The following is an 8,859-nucleotide window of genomic DNA, read 5'->3' as shown; positions in this document are numbered from 1 at the left end:
AAGGCTGGTCTCTAACTCCTGGGCTCAAGCAATCCTCCCACCTCAGCCTCCCAAAGTGCGCCTGGCCTCACAGGATTTTAGAATCTGGGCTCAGATGGTTGATGGTCTGTCTTTCAATGCGAGGACTTATTGGGATAGGACAAAGCTTATGGCCCAACAGTGCAGGACAGAGAAACACAGCCAGATGAAGGTTCTGATGAGTGAGCTGGTTCCCAGATTGGTAAACTATGTGCCAGGATACATTGTTCCGCAAGATTTTCCTGAAGCAAACAGTGATTGACTGATTTAGTTTTATCTTCCTGGAAAGAATTTTCTGGAAATAATCATTAAATCAGGTTGACACAGGTGATCTCAGCTCTTGATCCCAAGAGTTAAGTGGACACAGGTGGTCTCAATTCTCATCCCGTCCTCAATATTCTGCCTTAGCCCCTCTGTCTTTTCCACCTATTTTCTCTCTCTCTCTTTTTTTTTTTTGAGACAGAGTCTCACTCTTGTTGCCCAGGCCAAAGTGCAATGGCGCAATCTCAGCTCACCGCAACCTCTGCCTCCCGGGTTCAAGCGATTCTCCTGCCTCAGCCTTCTGTGTAGCTGGGATTATAGGCATGCACCACCACACCCAGTTAATTTTTGTATTTTTAGTAGAGACAGGGTTTCACCACGTTGGCCAGGATAGTCTTGATCTCTTGACCTCGTGATCCACCTGCCTCTGCCTCCCGAAGTGCTGGGATTACAGGCGTGAGCCACTGTGCCCGGCCTTCCACCTCATTTTCTCTGTCATCATTTTTTTCTCCAGCTTCCAGGAGCCGTCCTAGCAGCCGATTAGGACTGGCTGCTGGTGTGGTGATGACCTAGAGGGCTTCTCCCAGGGAAGGTGAGAAGAGGGATCCATTCACTGCAAGAGACTGCATAAACTTAACCCAACACTGTAAAGGCTCTTCTCACTCATGGGCAAAGCGTGAGTAGTCTAGATAAAATACTAACAAGCGAAATCTAGCAACATGTAAAAAAGAATAACATAGTTCAAGCTGGGCTTATTCTAGGAAAGTAAGGTTTATGTAATTTGAAAGGCAATCGATGTAATTCATCACATTTACAAAATAAAGGTGAAAAAAATCATACAATCATCTCAGTGTGTGCACAACCAAACATTTTATAAGAACATTTGATAAAATTAAATGTTTGGTCATGATTTTTAAAAACCTGTAGCAAATTAGGAATAGAAGGGAACTTCTTTAATTTGATCTAGGGCACCTTAAAAAATAAGCAAACATGGCTGGGCGCGGTGGCTCACGCCTGTAATCCCAGCACTTTGGGAGGCCGAGGCGGGCGGATCACGAGGTCAGGAGATCGAGACCATCCTGGCTAACACGGTGAAACCCCGTCTCTAATAAAAATACAAAAAATTAGCCAGGCGTGGTGGCGGGCGCCTTGTAATCCCAGCTGCTCAGGAGGCTGAGGCAGGAGAATGGCCAGAACCCGGGAGGTGGAGCTTACAGTGAGCCGAGATCACACTACTGCACTCCAGCCTGGGCGACAGAGCGAGAATCCATCTCAAAAAAATAAGAATAAAAATAAGCAAACATATCACTTAATGGACTCATGTAACAGTGAAAAGTATGGCGGGATAGCTAACAAGCCAACCCTCCCACTGAAAAAAGGCTTTGGAGTATAAACAAAAGCAGGTGGATTTTGGAGGGAAGTAAAAACTTGGAGGAAAGGACCAGCCTGGTGAATTTTTTTGTTTGTTTGTTTGAGACAAAGTCTTGCTCTGTTGCCCAGGCTGGAGTGCAATGGTGTGATCTCGGCTCACTACGACCTCTGCCTCCCGGGTTCAAGCAATGCTCCTGCCTCAGCCTCCTGAGTAGCTGGGATTACAGGTGCCCACCACTGTGCCCGGCTAATTTTTGTATTTTTAGTAGAGATGGGGTTTACACCATGTTGGTCAGGCTGGTTTCGAACTCCTGACCTCAGATGATCCACCCGCCTCGGCCTCCCAAAGTGCTGGGATCACAGGTGTGAGCCACCGCACCTGACTGAGCCTGGTGAGTTTTAAGGCCATTTTCAAAGCTTAAGCCTGAGGACAGCTAGGGAGTCCCGGTATGGTGCAAGCAGATAACCCTAACAGAAAACTCACTGTCTTTCTGGATTTACAAACCAGAGAACAGAGCCTGGACCCACACAATTTCCAGGAAGTCAGGAGGGAGTCCTAACGGAGAGAGCCAGAGAAGTCTCTGGCTGATCATGCAGGTGAAGGTAGCCTCTAGCAGCTTCCAGGCAGGGCCACACTGAGATTTGAAAGGCCACTAAACCTACTCTACAGAAAGCCCAGAGGCAGACACAAAGTCAACAGGGGAGAGGTCACTCCTGCCTTTACACAGCTGCTGAGAATAGATGAAAAGTCTTGCCAACTTATTTAAAAGGCACGGTGGCTCACACCTGTAATCCCAGCACTTTGGGAGGCTGAGGTGGGCAGATCACAAGATCAGGAGATCAAGACCATCCTGGCTAACACAGTGAAACCCCCGTCTCTACTTAAGAAAAAAAAAAATTAGCTGGGTGTGGTGGCAGGTGCCTGTCGTCCCAGCTACTCAAGACACTGAGGCAGGAGAATGGCGTGAACCCAGGAGGCGGAGCTTGCAGTGAGCAGAGATCGCGCCACTGCACTCCAGCCTGGGCGACAGAGCCAGACTCCGTCTCAGATAAATAAATAAAAGGCTAGAAAGCCCTAATTCCCAATCTAGATAAAAAAGAATATATACGAATAAAATTATAGGACAATTCACTCATAATCAGAGGTGCAAATTTTAAAGAAATTCACAGCGAATTAAGAGAAACAGGGCTGTGATTAGGGTGAAGTATGCGAAGCACTTGCTTTGGGCAAAAAATTCAGGAGGTTCCAAAATACTCAGTTATTAAGATAAATATTTTTCAATTAATAGAATAGCTCCTATAAAAGGAAAATAATTTAAAAGAAAAAATATTTTAAAAGGTAAATATTTTAATACACTACCTTAAAGAGTCGAAACTCATGTGAAAAAACTATGGTGAACAAAATATACAATTTTAAAGGAAGACAGCATCAGTATCACTGATTGGTTTTCTTGTCTCAGCTCCAATATGGCTTGACATGGCACTGTTACTGTCTTTATTTAAAATTTCAGTATTTTGTTTATCATTGATTTTTTCTGGCATTGATTTTGAGTTTTTAAATTATTGCATTCAAATACCATTAGTTGTGATGGCTGAGTGTTTTGACCCCTGTTAAGCCTCCCTCAGCTCTCTCCCCTTGCCCGGGCCCTGGCCCTGGCCCTGAAAGATAATTAATCTTGACAAGTAAGGCTCCTCTGAGGAGCACAGGGACGGTTGAACATCACAGATCCTATCACGACCTTGGGCACCACATTCATAGCTTAGAGGAAGGGCAGCGTGAGATTTTGTCAACAGATGCGGAAAAGCTCATTTTTCTTAAAGAGAAACACTGTTAGGATGAAAACTCTGGAACATAAAGGAAACAAGAAAACTTCCTTAAGTGGGCAAAGGTGATCCACTAATAACCTAGATTATTTCATGGATAAAATTTAGACATGGGCCAGGTGTGGAGGCTTAGCACTGTGGGAGGCAGAGGCGGGAGGATCCCTTGAGCCCAAGAGTTTGAGACCAGCCTGGGCAATATAGCAAGACCCTGCCTTGTGAAAAAAAAATTGGACATATACCTTTACGACTGGAAGCAAGACAACAGGATTCTTACTGCCCTGCTAATGTTCAACAGGACTGGAATCTTTGGCCAATACCAAAAAAATAATAAAGGAAAAGTATAAATATACATGGAAGATGCAGAACCGTCATTGTCTGTAAATGAAATATTCAGAATAACCAACTAAATCAACCCACTATTAGAATAAATATAGGAGTCCATAAAGGTTGGTGGATGTATGTCCAACTTAAAAAATAGTGTTTCTCGTATTCATAATAACCAACTGGAAAATAGAATAGAATACAGGATATCATTCATAAGAGCATGAAATACACTAAGGCATCTGAGTTAAGCTAATGAAAATGATTAGGAACTGTATGAGGCCTGGCGCGGTGGTGCACACCTGTTATCCCAGCTCTTTGGCAGGCCAAGGTGGGAGGATTGCTTGAGGCCAGGAGTTCGAGACTTCATCTCTACATAGTGAGACTTCATCTCTACAAAAATTTCAAAAGCTAGCTGGGCATGGTGGCATGTGCCTGTAGTCTTAGCTATGAGGCTGCAGTGAGCCAAGATTGCACTGCTGCACTCCAGCCTAGGCAAGAGCGAGATGCTATCTCTAAAAAAATAAGAAAGAACTGGCCAGGCATGGTGGCTCATTCCTATAATCTCAGCACTTTGGGAGGCCAAGGCGGGAAGATCACTCGAGGCCAGGAGTTCGAGACCAGCCTAGCCAACATGGCGAAACCCCATCTCTACTAAACAAACAAACAAACCACAAAAATAGGCTGGGTGTGGTGGCTCACACCTGGATCCCAACAGTTTGGGAGGCCAAGGTGGACGGATCTGAGATAAGGAGTTCAAGACCAGCCTGGCCAACATGGTGAAATCCCGTCTCTACTGAAAATACAAAAATTAGCCAGGCTTAGTGTTGCATGCCTGTGATCCCAGCTACTCAGTAGGCTGAGCCATGAGAATCACTTGAACCTGGGAGGCGGAGGTTACTAGGGAAGCTAAGAGGCAGGAGAATTGTTTGACCCTGGGAGGCGGAGGTTGCAGTGAGCCAAGATCGCGCCACTGCACTCCAGCCTCAGCAATAGAGTGAGACTCCGTATCAAAAAAAAAAAGAGAAAAACACAAAAATTAGCCAGTCATGGTGGCATATGCCTATAGCCCCCGCTACTTGAGAGGCTGAGGCATGAGAATCGCTTGAGCCTGGGAGGTGGAGGCTGCAGTGAGCTGAGATTGCGCCACTGCATTCCAGCCTGGGCAACAGAGTGAGACCCTGTCTTAAAAAAAAAAAAAAAAAAAAACTGTATGGAGAAAAACAGTAATGTCTACTGAAGATTATAAAGAAAGAAAAATGAAAGCCTGTCTATGTATCATATACTATATAAAGATGTCAGTTCTCTCTAAATTAATCTAGAAACCCAATGGAAAGCCAATCAATATACCACTAGGGTTTTTTTTTTTTTTTTTTTAGAAATTCAGTAAAGCTGTAAAATGTATTACTTTAAAGTAAAAATAAGGACTTTTTTTTCCCTTTGGTCACCCAGGCTGGAGTGCAATGGCACGATCTCAAGTCACTGCAATCTTCGCCTCCCGGGTTCAAGCGATTCCCTTGCCTCAGCCTCCCAAGTAGCTGGAATTACTGGCGCCCGCCACCGTGTCCAGCTAATTTTTGTATTTTTACTAGAGATGGGGTTTTACCACGTTGGCCAGGCTGGTCTTGATTTTGAGACGGAGTTTCCCCTCTTGTTGCCCAGGCTGGAGTGCAATGGCACGATCTCCACTAACTGCAACTTCCCCCTCCTGGTTTCAAGCGATTCTCCTGCCTCAGCCTCCTGGGTAGCTGAGATTACAAGCGCCTGCCACCACGCCCAGCTAATTTTTTGTATTTTTAGTAGAGATGGGGTTTCACCATGTTGGCCAGGCTGGTCTCAAACTCCTGACCTCAGGTGACCCGCCTGCCTCAGCCTCTCAAAGTGCTGGGATGAGATGTGAGCCACCGTGCCCGGCCAAAATAAGGACTCTTTATATTGCAGAGTCAGGCAAATAAATTAGAAAAAAAGATAAAACTGCCTTTACAAATGGCATGATTGTCTTTGCAGAAAACTAATACAATGTATGAAAAAGCTACTGGAACAAATAAATAAGTTTAGCAAGGCTGCAGGATACAAAATCAATACACAAAAATCTGTTGTATTTTTATATACTGGTGACAAACACTTGGAAATTAAAAATTTTAAACAACACCCTTTACAATCCCATCAAGGTTATGCAATACTTGGAGGCAATTCTGAAAAGATGTGCAAGACCGTACACTGAAAACTACAAAATGGGGCTGAGAAAATTTATTTTTTAATTTATTTTTAATTTTTTAGAGACAGAGTCCCACTATGTGGCTCAGGCTGGTCTTGAACTCCCGAGCTCAAGCCATCCTCCCACCTCAACCTCCTAAGTAGCTGGGACTACAGGCGCACCACCAGCCCAGCTTTTTATATTTTTGGTAGAGATGTGGTTTCGCCATGTTACCCAGCCTGGTTTCCAACTCCTGGACTCAAGCGATCCGCCCTCCTTGGCCTCCCAAAGGGCTGGGATTACATAGCCATGAACCTAGCTGAGAGAATTTAAAGACCCGAATAAACAGAGAGAAATACTATGTTCACTAGACGGAAGTTACCAATTCTCCCTCAACTGACCTACAAATTCAACATAATTCCAATCAAAATGCCAGAAGCCTTTTTTTTTTTTTTTTTGTAGAAATTGACAAACGATTCTAAAATGTATATGGAAATGCAGGCTGGGCACCGTGGCTCATCTGTAATCCCAGCACTTTGGGAGGCTGAGGCGGGTGGATCACCTGTGGTCAGGAGATCTAGACCAGCTTGGCCAACAGGGTGAAAACCCGTCTCTACTGAAAATACAAAAATTAGCCAGGTTTGGTGGTGCATGCCTGTATTCCCAGTTACTCGCAAGGCTGAGCCATGAGAATTACTTGAACGCAGGAGGCAGAGGCTGCAGCGAGCTGAGATTGCATCACTGCACTCCAGCTTGGGCAACAGAGCGAGAACTTGTCTCAAAAAAAAAAAAAAAGGGAAATACAGAGGACCTAAAATAATCCAAATAACTTTTCAAAAAAACAAAGAGAATTAACACTACCTGATTTCAAGATTTATTTTAGAAAGCTATAGTAACCAAGACAGTCTGGTATTAGCATAAAGATAGATGAGTAAGTCAGGATAGAAAAGTCCAGGAAGGGGCCAGGCGCGGTGGCTCACGCCTGTAATCCCAGCACTTTGGGAGGCCGAGGCGGGCAGATCACAAGGTCAGGAGATCGAGACCATCCTGGCTAACACGGTAAAACCCTGTCTCTACTAAAAAATACAAAAAAAATTAGCCGGGCTTGGCGGGGCGCGGTGGTTCATGCCTGTAATCCCAGCACTTTGGGAGGCCGAGACGGGCGGATCACGAGGTCAGGAGATCGAGACCATCCTGGATAACACAGTGAAACCCCGTCTCTACTAAAAATACAAAAAAATTAGCCGGGCGTGGTGGTGGGCACCTGTAGTCCCAGCTACTCGGGAGGCTGAGGCAGGAGAATGGCGTGAACCCAGGAGGCGGAGCTTGCAGTGAGCCGAGATTGCGCCACTGCACTCCAGTCTGAGTGACAGAGCAAGACTCCGTCTCAAAAAAAAAAAAAAAAAGAAAAGTCCAGAAAGGATCTTCATTTCGACAAATGATGTGGGGACAACTGGATACCATATTTTAAAATGAAAAAAACTTTGGCTTCCTAATTTTGCAATCTGATAGGTGTAATGAGGCATCTTGTTATTTTAGTTTGGATTTGTCAGGTTGCTGATGAATTTAAGCCTCTCTCCATGTGCTTCTCCGGTATTTGGGTTTCTCCTACGAATTGCTTTTTTTTTTTTTTTTTTTGAGACAGTCTCGCTCTGTGGCCCACGCTTGAGTGCAGTGGTGTGATTTCTGCTCCCTGCAACCTCCGCCTCCTGGGTTCAAGCGATTCTCCTGCCTCAGCCTCCTGAGTAGCTGGGATGACAGGCACACGCCACCACGCCCCATTATTTTTGTATTTTTAGTAGAGACGGCGTTTCACTATGATGGCCAGGCTGTGAATTGCCTATTCTTATCTTCTGCTCATTTGTCTATTGTTGGTGTTTTTCTCGTCGATCTACAAGCATTCCTTTTTTCATTCTGAATATTAATCCATTGCTTTCTGATGCTGTAACTAAGTCCTCCTAGTGGTTTGTCTTCTTGGTTAAGCCAGATGTTAACTTGGATTTTTCCTGCATAAAACCGAAGACTCAAGATGCATCAAGCACTGTATACAGAAAAGTGCCGCGTATCCTACAGAAAGCTACAGACAGTTGGGGGTCAGAATCATTTGGATTGTTTCAAGTTTAGGGCTATTATAAATAAAGATGCTATAAACGTTTGCACACAGGTTTCTGTGTGAACAAAAATTTTCATTTCAACCAACTAATGTTTACGGTTTAATCATGATTTCACAACTTGAAGTACCTTTCACTCTTCTCATACTAAATTTGATATGTCGTCCACTGTTAAACTATTTCTTACCCTCAAATTATAATTATTAAACTTTTTTTTTTTTTTTAGACGGAGATTTGCTCTTGTGGCCCAGGCTGGAGTGCAATGACAAAATCTCGGCTCACCACAGACTCCGCCTCCCGGGTTCAAGCCATTCTCCTGCCTCAGCCTCCCGAGTACCTGGGTTTACAGGCATACCATGCGCCACCAAGCCCGGCTAATTTTGTATTTTTAGTAGAGAGGAGGTTTCTCCATGTTGGTCAGGCTGGTCTCGAAATCCCGACCTCAGGTGATCCGCCCACCTTGGCCTCCCAAAGTGCTGGAATTACAGGCGTGAGCCACCGCGCCCGGCCTAATCATTAAACTTCTTTCAGCACTAGCCCCACTGATGTCACAACTTCACCCATTAGTCAATAACTTGTCTTTGCTGACTTCTACACTAACTTTTAAAGCATTTAAAAAATATTATCTTAAATTGTATGTGTTATTTGCAATGTAACGGATGTCGACATGACAGTTTTAAGTTTAATCTTCATCATCAACATTTTCTCTATCACTTTCTTCAGTTTAAGCAATCAACAAAACCACCGCTCCAGCCC

Source organism: Symphalangus syndactylus, chromosome 16 (assembly GCF_028878055.3).
Source record: "Symphalangus syndactylus isolate Jambi chromosome 16, NHGRI_mSymSyn1-v2.1_pri, whole genome shotgun sequence".
Classification (NCBI taxonomy): Eukaryota; Metazoa; Chordata; class Mammalia; order Primates; family Hylobatidae; genus Symphalangus; species Symphalangus syndactylus.
Note: the sequence above shows the minus strand (reverse complement) of the source record.